Here is a 12,774-nt window from a genome sequence, read left to right on the forward strand (position 1 = left end):
GCTCGCATGGCGCCCTGAGTCGTGCCCACTCCTCTCGGGGCGGCGGCAGCTCGTCCTGGAAGAGAAGGCGCCACCGCGCTGGTTTCACAGCTTCAAGACGCTGGGCGCCCTCGTGCTTCTCCGCCACCAACTCGAGGAAGAAGCAGCCCCCGCCCTCCGGAGCCACCTCGTCCGGAGAGAGGTAGGTGCGGGCGCGCAGGTGCGGGCTGGCCGGGCGGTCGATGGCAGCCTCCAGCCGGTGGAACAATTCTGATGAATTTGGGAGCTCATGGTTGTTCGGCAACAGGAGTGAAGGTGTGTTGTTCGGTGATGAGGGGTTAAGGCGTGTTGTTCGGCAATAAGGAGCAACAGGTGTGTGGTTCGGCGTGAAGGTGTGTTGGCTGGTCTCAGAGGTGATGCCGCAGGTGGTGACTGGAGAAGACGGTGGTTGGAGGTGGGGAGAAGGGGTGTCTTTGGGTCTGTTCCGTCCAAACACTGTTGAAGCAAGAGACAGACCCGGGACCGCCTCGGGCACTGTCAGTGCTTCATTCCTTCTTATGGCGGATAATGTCCTATGGGATGTACAGCCACAAGTTGTCAGTTGATGGGATGTGGGCGGTTGGAATAGCACTGCTGTAAACGCTGATGTACAAGTTGTTGTGTGGACATATATTTTTAGTTCTCTTGGGTATACAGCTAGAAATGGAATTGTTGGGTCTTATAGAAACTTGTTTAACTGTGTGAGGAACTGCCAAACTATATTCCACAGCGGCTGCGTAATTTTACATTCCCACCAGCAACGTATGAGTTCCAATCTTTCTACCTCCTCACTATCACTTGTTATTATTTGTCTTTTGACTCAATCCTAGTGGGTGTGATGTTGTAACGCACTGTGGTTCTGAGTCGCATTTCCGTGATGGCTAGTGATGTTGAACACCTTTTCATGTGCTTACTGGCCATTTGTATATTTTCTTTGGAGAAATGTCTATTCTAATTATTTCCTTGTTTTTTGTTTGTTGTTAATCCTCACCCAAGGATATATTTTTCCCTGTTGATTTTTGTTTTTTTTTTTTTAGAGCGAGTGGAAGGGAAGAAGGGAGAGAGTGAAACATCAATGTGAGAGAAACACATTGATTGCTTGCCTCCCTCACACGCCCCAACCCAGCTGGAATCAAACCTGCAACCCAGGTACCTGCCCTTGACCGGGAATTGAACCCGAGACCCTTCACTGCATGGTCTGATGCTCTAACCACTGAGCACCCAGCCAGGGCTTGCCTTGTTGTTGTTTTTTTTTGTGTGTGTGTGTTTTTGTTTTTTTTAAATTGGGCTATTTGCCTTTTTACTGTTGAGTTGTGAGAGGGTTGCTGTTGTTGTTTTTAATGTACTCTGAACTCAAGTTCCCGATCAGATACATAGTTTGCAAATATTTTCTCTCATTCTGTGGGTTGTTTTTCACTTACTTGATAGTATCCTTTGAAAGACAAAAGGTTTTAAATTTTTATGAAGTACAGTGTATCTATTTTTTGTACAGGGAGAATATTGCAAGAGTTAGTATTTCCCTAAGGACGAATAGATATGTTACATTTTATTGGGGAATGTACTTGTTAGTAGTAGTGGTGTTATTATTTGATACTATTTTATGTATATTAACACACACATTAGGAGTCATTGTTTCCTGAGCAAGAGAACAAAAGGTTTAGTATAAAATGAAATTAGAGCCCTAGCTGGTTTGGCTCAATGGATAGAGTGTCGGCCTGAGGATTTGAAGGGTCCAGGTTTGATTTCGGTCAAGGGCGCATGCCTGGTTTGCGGGCTTGATCCCCAGTAGGGGGAGTGCAAGAGGCAGCCAATCAATGATTCTCTCTCATCATTGATGTTTCTGTCTCTCTCTTCCTCTCTGAAATCAATAAAAATATATTTTAAAAAATAGTAAACATTTTGTATTTCACTGAAAAAGCCTTGAGGCAGTGAACAATCCAACAGCAGTGAGCTCTCCTGGCGCCCAGCTCCCTGGAGGAAGGGTTGATTCTAGGTCAGGGACAGGAAACACTCAGGATGATCCTGGAGGCATCTTGTGCCCGAAAGCAAAAATATCAAAAAACTGGGTAACAGCAAAAGGACACAGAGCTCCCACTGCTAACCTAGGGCAATCCAGCCCTGGTTGGAGGGTCATCCTGTACAAGGAAGAGCGGTGAGTTCAATTCCCGGTTAGGGCACATACCCTGTAATACTTTCAACAATGAAGATACATTTTTAAAAAATCAATAAAAGCATGTCCTCAGGTGAGGATTTAGAAAAGAAAATAATAATAAAATAAAATAGGGCAATCTGAATGTCAACAAGATTAATGAGCCCTGCCTGCTCAGTGGTTGAGCGTTGACCCAGGAACCCAGAGGTCACTGGTTGATTCCCAGATAGGGCACATGCCTGGGTTTCGAACTTGATCCCCACCCAGTAGGGGGCGTGCAGGAGGCTCATCAATAATGTTTCTACCTCTGTATCCATCTCTCTCTAAAAAAAAGTCAATAAAAACATATTTAAAGAAAAGATTAAGGAATGCACTTGAAACATTGAATATACAACATGTAGCAGTTCAGAGTGATACTAAAGGGGATGTGAGGATAAAGGGAGACGGAGAAAAACTGCTTCCATAGAGCACCAACGATTTTATGTATATTAGTAGTTACAGTAAAGAATTAAGCATTTCTCCTTGTGTGAATTGTATTTCAGGGTTATCAAACTGTCCTAGTTGATGAAGGAAAGTTCTTTTGTCCTTTAAATCGACTTGAGAGAGCCCTAACCGGTTTGCTCAGTGGATAGAGCGTGGGCCTGCGGACTGAAGGGTCCCAGGTTCGATTCCGGTCGAGGGCATGTACCTTGGTTGCGGGCACAGAGGCAGCTGATCGATGTTTCTGTCTCATCGATGTTTCTAACTCTCTATCCCTCTCCCTTCCTCTCTGTAAAAAATCAATACAATATATTTTTTAAAAATCGACTTGAGAGAGAGGAAGGGCGGGAGAAACATCTATGTGAAGGAGAAGCCTTGATCAGCTGCCTCCTGCACGCCCCCTACTGGGGATGGAGCCTGAAACCCAGGCTTGTGCCCTGACGGGGAATCTGAACTGACGACCTTTCGGCCTGTGCTCAGGGCTTTGGGCACACAACAGGGACAACAGGGAAAACGCCAGTCCCTGCCCGCAGAGAAGTCCCCTCCTCGAGGAGACACAGAATCCAAACAAGGAGATGTGAAATGAAAATCGTGTAGTGACAACGTCGAAGACAGAAAAGACAGGAATTGTGTAGAGCGTTCTGTTTGCTGCTGTCACCAATGGCCAAAAACGTAATGGCTTCCAAAAACGCGATGTATTCTCTATGGCTCTGTGGTGGGATTTCAGACGCAGGTGTCTGGGCGAGCATCAGGTGCAGACAGGGCCGGCCCTTCCTGGAAGCTCCGGGGGCAGAGACCCCATTCCTTGCCTTTTCCAGTTTCCCGGGGTCACCCCATCCTTTGGCTCTCTGCTTCCTTCATTTCCAAGTCAGCAGCCTCAGGTTTGGTCCTTCTCACATGACATCACTCCGACCTTTTCTATGTCGTCAGCTTCTCCCGCTTTTAAGGCCCAGGGGGTTACATGGGGCTCACTTGGGTGACCCAGGCTGCTCTCCTTACGGTCACTGATTAACTCCACCTGCAGCCTCACCCCTTGACAGGGACCCTACCATAGTCAGAGGTTCCAGATTAGGACGTGGACTCTCCGGGGGCCATTACTCTGCCTGTCACAGATGGAGAGAGAGGAAGATGGAGGCAGGAAACAAGGGTTTGGGGAGATCTAGGTCCCGGTTGAGAGAAGAGCGTGGGAGAGACAAAGGAGACACTGTCCCGTGTGCTGTGTGCTCCCAGGGCGTCGGCTGCCAGGGACCTTCCCGGGAACTTATTCCAGAAAAGCCTGGGGCTGTGTGTGTGTGGGGGGGGCGGGCAGGGAAAGAGGGGCAGGTCACAGGGAATCAATCCAGCCAGCACCTCCTGAGCATTAAGGCTATCGGGGACTCCATCTCGGGGACAACACTTCCCACCCTGGGGTTCAGGGGCGCACGCAGACGTTCATGGGAACTGAGCTTGGTGGGGTGGGAGGAAGCTTCCATCAAATTCTCAAAAGGGCCTGGGAACAAGAAGAAGTTAACTTCTAGCTTGAGGGTTATAAAAAGAAGTGCTTAGAATGTAAAATGCTGCAGCCACGTTGGAAAATAGCTTAGCAGTTCCTCAAAATGCAGTTACTATAGGACCGAGCCACTCCATGCCTAGGTATATACCTGAGAGAACTGAAAACATCTCCACACGAAAACCTGCACACACAGGCGGGCAGCAGCATTCTTCATAATCGTAAAAAGTGCAACAGCCCCCGTGTCCCGCATCCGGGATAAACACACTGGAACAGCCGTGCCGTGGAACAGTCTTAGGCCACCAAAAGGCATGAGGCACTGCCCTGGCCAGTTTGGCTCAGTGGATAGAGCGTCCCAGGTTTGATTCTGGTCGAGGGCTGGATTGTGGGCTTGGTCCCTAGTGGAGGGCGTGCAGGAGGCAGCCAACTGATGATTCTCTCACATCACTGATGTTTCTCTCTCCCTCTCCCCTCCTCTCTGAAATCAATCAAACGATTTTAAAAAAAGGAATGAGGCACTGATACGCGCCACCCCCCCGAATGAGCCTTGAAAACATGATGCTCCTTGAAAGAAGCCAGGCACAAAAGCCCACATCTATATGCGACGCCCAGAACAGGCAAAGACAGAGAGCAGATTAGTGGTCGCCCGGGCCAGGAGGCAGCAAGGAGTGAATGTTAATGGGCACGATGTTTCTTTGGGGGGGCGGGGGTGATGAAAATGTTCTAAAATAGATTAAGGTGATGGTTGTGCAAGTCTGTAAATATACTAAAACCATTGAATTGTAGTTTAAACAGGTGGATTTATTGTATATGAGTTAATATCTTAGTCAAATTGTTCTCAAAAAGGGGGGGGGGGTAGGGCACCTGGTGGTGCTTGGCCCGTCAAGGGCAATGCAGTTCACCTGATCCTCACAGCCCTGAGGGACAGGCCCTGCCTTCTTCCCACTGGACAGGTGGGCAACCTCAGAGGTGAGGGGCACAGGCCGAGGCAAGGTGGCTGCTTAGTGACAGAGCCTGGACTTGAATCCAGGTCTTTGCATTGGACTGATGTCCTGTGGGTCACGCTGGAGTGTGAATTCGGAGGTGACAAAGCAAGTGCTGCAGCCAGGGAGGCATCTTCTCAGTAGGTGTTGGTGAGGGGCAGTTCCACCAGCGCAGGGGCACCAGGGGGGTGGGGGGCAGGGAGGGGAGGAGGAGGGGGGCGGGGCGCAGGAGAAAAGGTGCGAGCAGGCTCTGTCCTCAGCCCTTACTTAATGCCGTCCCCCAATCATGGGGCAAAGTTGCCCCGTCACACACCCGCCCCATTTTATAGATACAGCGGCTCAGAGAGGCAAACTGCCTACAGAGGACACACAGCTCACAAGTGACTCGGTCCTGTCTCCCTGGCCGCGGGGCCTGTGTCCCTTTCCTGTCCAGGCTGCGCTGACTCAGGAGGCTGCTGCCCCAGGGAAGGTGGGCCCCCAAGAGATGCAGGGCTGGGTCAGGACGGCCCGCAGGGGAGGCTGTAAGCTCTCCCCACAAGGCAGTCTCCTTGAGGGGTGGCCCAGGACCGGGAGGCACACCCCAGGACTGCCCGTCTGAAAGGAGAAGGTTGAGCGTGTTGGGGTGAAGACTGAGGATAGAGCTTGTGCCGACGAGGCAGGGGCACACCCCAGCTGTGCAGGGCAAAGCCAGACGAGAAGCGGAGGGACATGGTGAGGGGAGGACTCCAGGAGAGTGGGGGGCAGGAGTCAGACTGGCTGGACTTCTGGGGGCAGAAGCCTGGCTGCCTGTGGCCTCAGGGCAGGACACCGACCAGATTCCTCACCCCTGCTTTCCTCCTCCTCCTCTCTCCCCCTCCCCCATGCTTCCTCTCTCACATTTCCGGCAGCTCTCCCTTTTGGAGGCCTCCCATTTGGGGAGGGAGTCCTACAGAATAGCAAGTCTCAAAGTCCCAGGCTCCTTTGGCAAAAGGGAGGCCCCATTTTTGCATGTTTTAATCATCACCCGAGGATACGTTTTTATTGATTTTTTGAAAGAGGAAGGGAGAGGGAGGGAGGGAAGGAGGAAGAAAAAGGAACAGTTGTCTCCTATATGCCCCGACCAGGATTGAACCCACAACCTGGGTATGTGACCTGACTAGGGAATCGAACCTGCAACCCTTGGGTACATGGGACGATGATGCTCCAACCAACAGAGCCACACAGGCCAGGGCGTTTGCATGTTTTAGATGGTCAGTGGGGTGAGGGGAGGGTCTGGGCCTCTTCTCTGTAGGATGGGGCAGTGGAGGCTGGGTTCCCACCTCCCGCCTGCTGGCTGCCTCCGGCCCCTGAAGGCCCAGTCCATTTGTCCCAACAAGAATAGAGAACAGCTTTGTAAAGTGACACTATGAATGGTGAGGGGCTGCCAGGGCCAGACCAAACTGATGGGATGAGCGCCCCCATGCTGGGCCTGCCTCAGCACCTGGGACAGCAACCCTGCTAGGAGGGGTGGGGGCTCTGCGCCCCTCTCTGGGACCCCCAAATCAGACTCCAGGCCACCCCTGTCCAGGCGCTGAATCCCCAGAGATGAGCTTAGGGCAGTGGTTCTCAACCTTGGCTGCACATTAGAATCACCTGGGAATCTTTTTAAAATCCTGATTTCTGGGCCTCATCCTCTGGAAATTCTGTTTCTTTGTTACTAATGTTGTGGCCCCACCCCATAACAAAGAAACAGAATTTCCGGAGGATGAGGCCCAGAAATCAGGATTTTAAAAAGACTCCCAGGTGATTCTAATGTGCAGCCAAGGTTGAGAACCACTGATCTACACAAAATACCGGCTCTTCCACAAAATACCGACTTCTGCACATGGACCACGAAGTTTCAATCGCACTGTACATGCGCGCCCGCATGTGGTATTTTGTGGAAGAGCCACACTCAAGGGGCCAAAGAGCCGGTTTGCCGACCACTGGCTTAGGGGAACAGATGCCCCAACTCCCCTTAACACTTCATTCTTAATCAAAGTTTGAGAGGGAGGAAGGGGTGGGTTTGATGGGTTGGGAAAGGATTCTGGAGGCTGGAAAAGGGGCGGGCTTGACCCCCAACTTTTCCCTGCTCTCACTGCCCCCCCACCCCCTCCCCCTTCCCCGTCCCAATTGTCTCAGTGTCTGCTGGGTCCTGGGAGGAGAGAATAGTGAGTGGGGGTGGGGAAGGGGCTCAGACTGAAAGTAGAGAGAGACTGAGCTCCAGGGAGGGCAGAGTGAAGGGCAGCAGCCTCCGGCCTCAACCCCAGACCTTGGCCTCCCTGATCCTGGGCTCCCCAAAATAAGGACGGAGCTCCCACCCACACCGTGTCTCCCGAGGGTGGGGTGGGGAATGCCCACAGCTCAGGGGCTCCCAGGCTGAAGGCAGACCAAGGCTCTTGGGGAGTAGCCCCGGCTGAGGGGCTGGGCCTGTGGGGACATGGGCCTGGGCTGCTGCTGCTCCAAGACTGGGGTAAGGGGACGGGCCTGCAGGGTGTGAGGGGAGAAGGAAGATAAGGACAATGGGGGAGGAATGGGGGTCAGATGGGAGAGGTAGATGGGAGAATAAGGGGACCTGAGGGTGGGAGAGTTGGGAGCAGAATGGGAGAGGGAGAGGGACAGGAGTGTAGGAGCAGAGGTGCAGAAGCCCTGCAGGACGCAGGGAGGGGACAGTCGTGTGCGTGTGCATGTGTGTGCGTGTGTGTAAGAACTATGTGGAGGGCCAGCCTCTGGGGAACCAAGACTGCTACAGTGTGAGGCCGCGCCAGCTGCAGGAAGCCGGGTGTCAGGAGCAGCTGTCGGCAGGGTCTTGGAAAAGCAGGGACCAGTAGGTTTCCCCAGGTGTCCCTGAGGGACTGAGGCTGGATGAGCCCTGGGTCTGTGGGCTCTGGCCCCTCCAAGGCCACTGTCTGCCGACCCATCATCCCCACCTGCTGGGCAGCCTGGCTCAGCCTCGCGGGCAGAGGCATCATACACGGTGTGTGTGGTTGGCTGGTCTGTGTGTGGGTTCAGCTCAGCTCAGGCATCCCTGGGCCTGTGGCATTGGTGTCTGTGTTTTTATATTTGTGACTTTGAGCCTGTAGGGCAGTGGTTCTCAACCTTCCTAATGCCGAGACCCTTTAATACAGTTCCTCACGTTGTGGTGACCCCCAACCATAAAATTATTTTCGTTGTTACTCCATAACTGTAATTTTGCTACTGTTATGAATCGTCATGTAAACATCTGATATGCAGGATGTATTTTCATTGTTACAAATTGAACATAATTAAAGCATAGTGATCAATCACAAAAACAATATGTAATTATATATGTGTTTTCCGATGGTCTTAGGCGACCCCTGTGAAAGGGTAGTTCGACCCCAAAGGGGTCGTGACCCACAGGTTGAGAACCGCTGCTGTAGGGCATCAGTGTGTGACCTGTGTTTGTCCTCTGTGAATGTGTCTGGGATACAAGTAGAAGGTGGGGTGGTCTGTGAGGTTGGGATTTTTGTCCAAATGTGTGTGTCTGCGAATGAGTGTAAGAGTGCTCCTTCCCTATTCAGAGGCTGGGGTCCTGATGGTGGGGACGGGCAGGGGGAGAGCCAGGAGTCCTGGGAAGCTGATCCTGCGGGCAGACAGATGGGCTGGCGGGGGAAGGAGAGGGCGACCCCATTGTCCCCTAGGGAGCACAATGCCCATGCCTGGGCCCCTGACCTCTCTATTGTGCCCGCCCCATCCCCTCCCGGTTGCCAGGGCCTGGCTGAAAGAGACCATCAATCATGATGGCCCGCCAGGCCTGAGCCTCCAGCCCAGCCAGGCAGTGGCCGCCAGGGCCCGCTCCTCCGACTGCCCGCCCGGCTCCTCCCTTGCTGACCCAAGGTCTCACCCCTCACCCAGGCTGGCAGGGGATCAAAACTGAGGGGAGGCAGTGGGCACAGGAGGCTGCCACGTCTGGCCTCACTGGCTGTCCCCACAGGCTGTGCTGTAGGCTCCGAGCTGGCCTTTGTGCAGGAGCCCGGAGATGTGGCTGTGTGGGAGCACCCACTGGTGCTGCCCTGCCAGGTGGAGGGTGAGCCGCCGGTGTCCATTCCTGGCAGCAGGATGGACTGGCCCTGGCTGACAGCGGTGCCACCCTGATGCCGGATGGCTCCCTGCATCTGGCCGCCCTGGCTGTCCACCGGAGCCTCCTGTCCCAGGCCCATGAGTACCACTGCGTGGCCCAGAGCTGCTATGGGCGGCTGGTGAGCAGTGGGCCCGGGTACAGCTGGCAAGTAAGTGACCAGGCTGCTTCTTAGGGTGGGGGTGAGCGCACAGGGCACCCACGGACACCCATGGGGCAGAGTTGCCCCGAGTGAGCCCTGGGCAGTGCCAACTTAGCCATGAGACACAGTAATCACAGGGCCTAGATCCCAGGTTACTTTCAGGAGCCCATAAAACTGTCTTAATTCTAACTTCTTTAAAACTATAAGGAAAAAATAATAATACATAATAATGACCCCAGCCTGGGTTGTATTTGTCTCTTTCCAATGCAAATGTAAAATGTAATTTTTAATGTTTTTTATGGAGGAAGGCAAAGTGGTTATGGCCCATAAAAGTCACAGACACCAGATTGCAGGGTTGCATAGTGAAGTGGGCAGGAGGAAGTGACCGAAGTGGGCACAGAGGTGGGGGCCAAGGCTCTGGAACATAGTCACTGGGGGCAAAGCCCAGGTCCAGCTCTGTGGCATTCAGGTGGTCCCCTGTGCCCTAGGTCTGTCCCATTTCCACCAACATCCAAGGTCCGTTGAAGTGGAGCGGGGTGGAGTTGCCCGTTTCCAGTGCCTGATCCGGGGGGTGCCTGAACCTTCCATTTCCTGGGAACATAATGGCACAGCCCTGAGTACTGCTGACCACCGGTGAGCACCAGCCAGGAGTGTGGAGGGGTGGCAGGCTGGGGGCCAGGGCACAGCCATGGACCCTGACTTCTGCGTCCTCAGGGTCACACTGCTGCCTGGTGGCATCCTCCACAGCACCAGTGTAAGCCAGGCTGACGTGGGCACCTACCGCTGTGTGGCACTCAATGTGGCCAATACCCAGCACTGCCAGGGTGCCCAACTGACCCTCAGTGGTGAGCAAGGACTAGGGGAATCAGAGTGGGCATCAGGCAGAGGAGGGCATGGGGAGCTGGCGCCACTGGGAGCAGGTATGGCCGATGTGGTTGTAGGCGGTACAAATGCTTTGTAGAGACAGACATTTGGAGCACCTGTGATCTGTGAGGCACTGTTGGGTGCTGGGGGTGCAGCAGTAGGCGGACAGAACATCCCAGTACAAAGGGAGGAGCTGTAGGGACCCGGGATAGGGGCCTTTAACCCAGCTTTGGGCTGGAGATGGTCAGGGGCTTCAGGAGCAAGCTCTACCAAGCTGGGTGTTGAGAGGTGAGGTCAGGAAGGTGGAGAGGTCAGGAAGGTGGAGCCGTTAGGGAGGTTGAGGAGTGAGCAGCCAGGTCAGGAAGGTGGAGGGTGGCATTCCTGACATTTCCTTGTGCAAAAGCACAAAGATGAGAATAGAGTGGCTGGATCTGGGGTAAGAGTCGATGTAGGCCAGGCCCACTGTGGAAAGGAGTTGGGACTAGATCCAGAGGAAGTGGGAACCCTTGATGGATTTAGGGGGGGGAACATGGGCTCAGAGTCAGCCTGTCTTGGCTGGGAGTGGATGCCTGGGTGCAGTTCTGTGTGTGTGTGTGCACGCACGCATGCCTGTGTTTGTACCTGTGTGCTTGCATGTTTCCTCCTTGGGGTTCGGATAACAATAGCTTGTAACTGAGATTAAATGTCCAGGGTGACCCCAAATACAGGCCTCGTGGAGTGGGAGGGTTTTATGCCCAAAGCAAGGCTCACAGCAGAGCCTCTGAGAAGCTGGTACCAAGCAGGAGCCAGCGTGATGGACCTCTCAGCCTGCAGGGGGAGCTGCAGGTGGCTGAGGGGAGTAGCGCCTGAACCGCCCACTAGGGGGCACCATAGTAGAAATAACAAGGAACCTTGGGAAAGAGCCAGGGTGCCTTGGCAGTGACAAAATTTCATCAAAGGATGTATAACTTTTATTATTACTTTTTAAAAAAAGTCATTGTGAGACCTTCCAGAAATAATACATCTGTCTCCGTTTTATTTAAAAATGTGTCTTTATTGATTTTAGAGAGAGACAGTGAGAGGAATGCCCCCTACTGGGGATGGAGCCCAAAACCTGGGCATGTACTCTGACGGAATGGAACACCAGCCAGGGCCAAAAGATGTGTAACTTAGACTGAAGACTGAAAGGGGAAGAGAGGGAGCTGTTGTGTGTCTAATTTGAACCAACTTACAAACTGAAAGCAGAGAGTGGGGCTCAGAGGCTCCTCCCTGTGAGCAGAGGGGGTCCTGTGTGGTTCCTCTGGCCTCCCACTTCTCATCCCCAATCAGCCACCTGGGGCAGGAGGGCTTCCATGATACTCAGTGCTCCTGGTCAAATGCCAGGGTATTGGGCAGGCATGGTCCTCCATCCTGCTGCCCATGGAGGCAGGGGAATGAATGGCCAGAGTCTCAGGCAGGTGAGGAGCAGCAGCAGGCTCTGCTGGGAGCAGAGGATCAACCAGTAACAGAGGGTTCGAGGGTTCCCTAAACGTTGAGAAAGGAGCTGGGGTCAGTGCAGGCTCTTTTCCAGGGACAGGAGCTGGGACCAACGCCCTGACCATTCCCTCCTAAAGCACTCCCTGGAATGTGCCTTACCATGGGAGGCACAGGGAGACAGGATTTCCCAGACTCAAGGTTTGAACAGTGGCAGGAGGGGTATGCTGTCACCTGGCCAGTACCTCCAAGACCCAGGTTTGAGTCCCATTTCTGCCAGTCCCTCTGACATTGGACACGTTATTCAACCTCTCTGACACATGGTTTTCTCATCTGCAAACTGGAGAAATTAAAGCAGTTGCCTCATAGGCTTTAGTGAGGATGAAGTGAGACAAGGTGTGCGGGTGGGCTCACAGTACAACGCCGGGGAATGAGAAGGGGTTCAGCCAGTGGTAGACAAATTGTCATATGGTCCAGGTTCTATCCCACTGAACAGTCTGACCACGCAGAACACAGCCTCCTTGGTCAAGGCCAGGACATTCCAGGACAGCCCAGGGCTGAACTAGAGCTTATAAAAGAGGCAAACTGAGGAGGGTCTGGCCCCAAGTAGGAATGAATGGATGGATGGATGAATGAATGAAATACCGGCACATTTATTATTATTATTATTATTATTTTTAATGAAAGAGGAATGGAGAGGGAGCGAGAGAAACATTAATGATGAGAGAATCATTGATCAGCTGCCTCCTGCACGCCCTCCCACTGGGGATCAAGCCCCCAACCCGGGCATGTGCCCTTGACCAGAATCGAAGCCAGGACCTTTCAGTCCGCAGGCCGATGCTCTATCCACTGAGCCAAACCAGATAGGGTGAGGCACATTTTGTATGAAATGTTCTTGATAAAGGACATATATGAATGGGTTAAAGATATGTTACAAAGTCTCATAAAATACAAAGTAAAAAAAACAAAAATGAAGGTAACAGATTGAGGTATTGGCTTTGTTTCTGTCCAGTGGTTTGGGGGTCCACTGCGACAGGACTGGGTGAGGAATTATTTTGAAAACCTGCAGGGGATTGGGATGGGAGGGCGCAGAGACAAGTA

Source organism: Myotis brandtii, unplaced genomic scaffold, assembly GCF_000412655.1.
Source record: "Myotis brandtii unplaced genomic scaffold, ASM41265v1 scaffold250, whole genome shotgun sequence".
In the NCBI taxonomy this organism is placed as follows: Eukaryota; Metazoa; Chordata; class Mammalia; order Chiroptera; family Vespertilionidae; genus Myotis; species Myotis brandtii.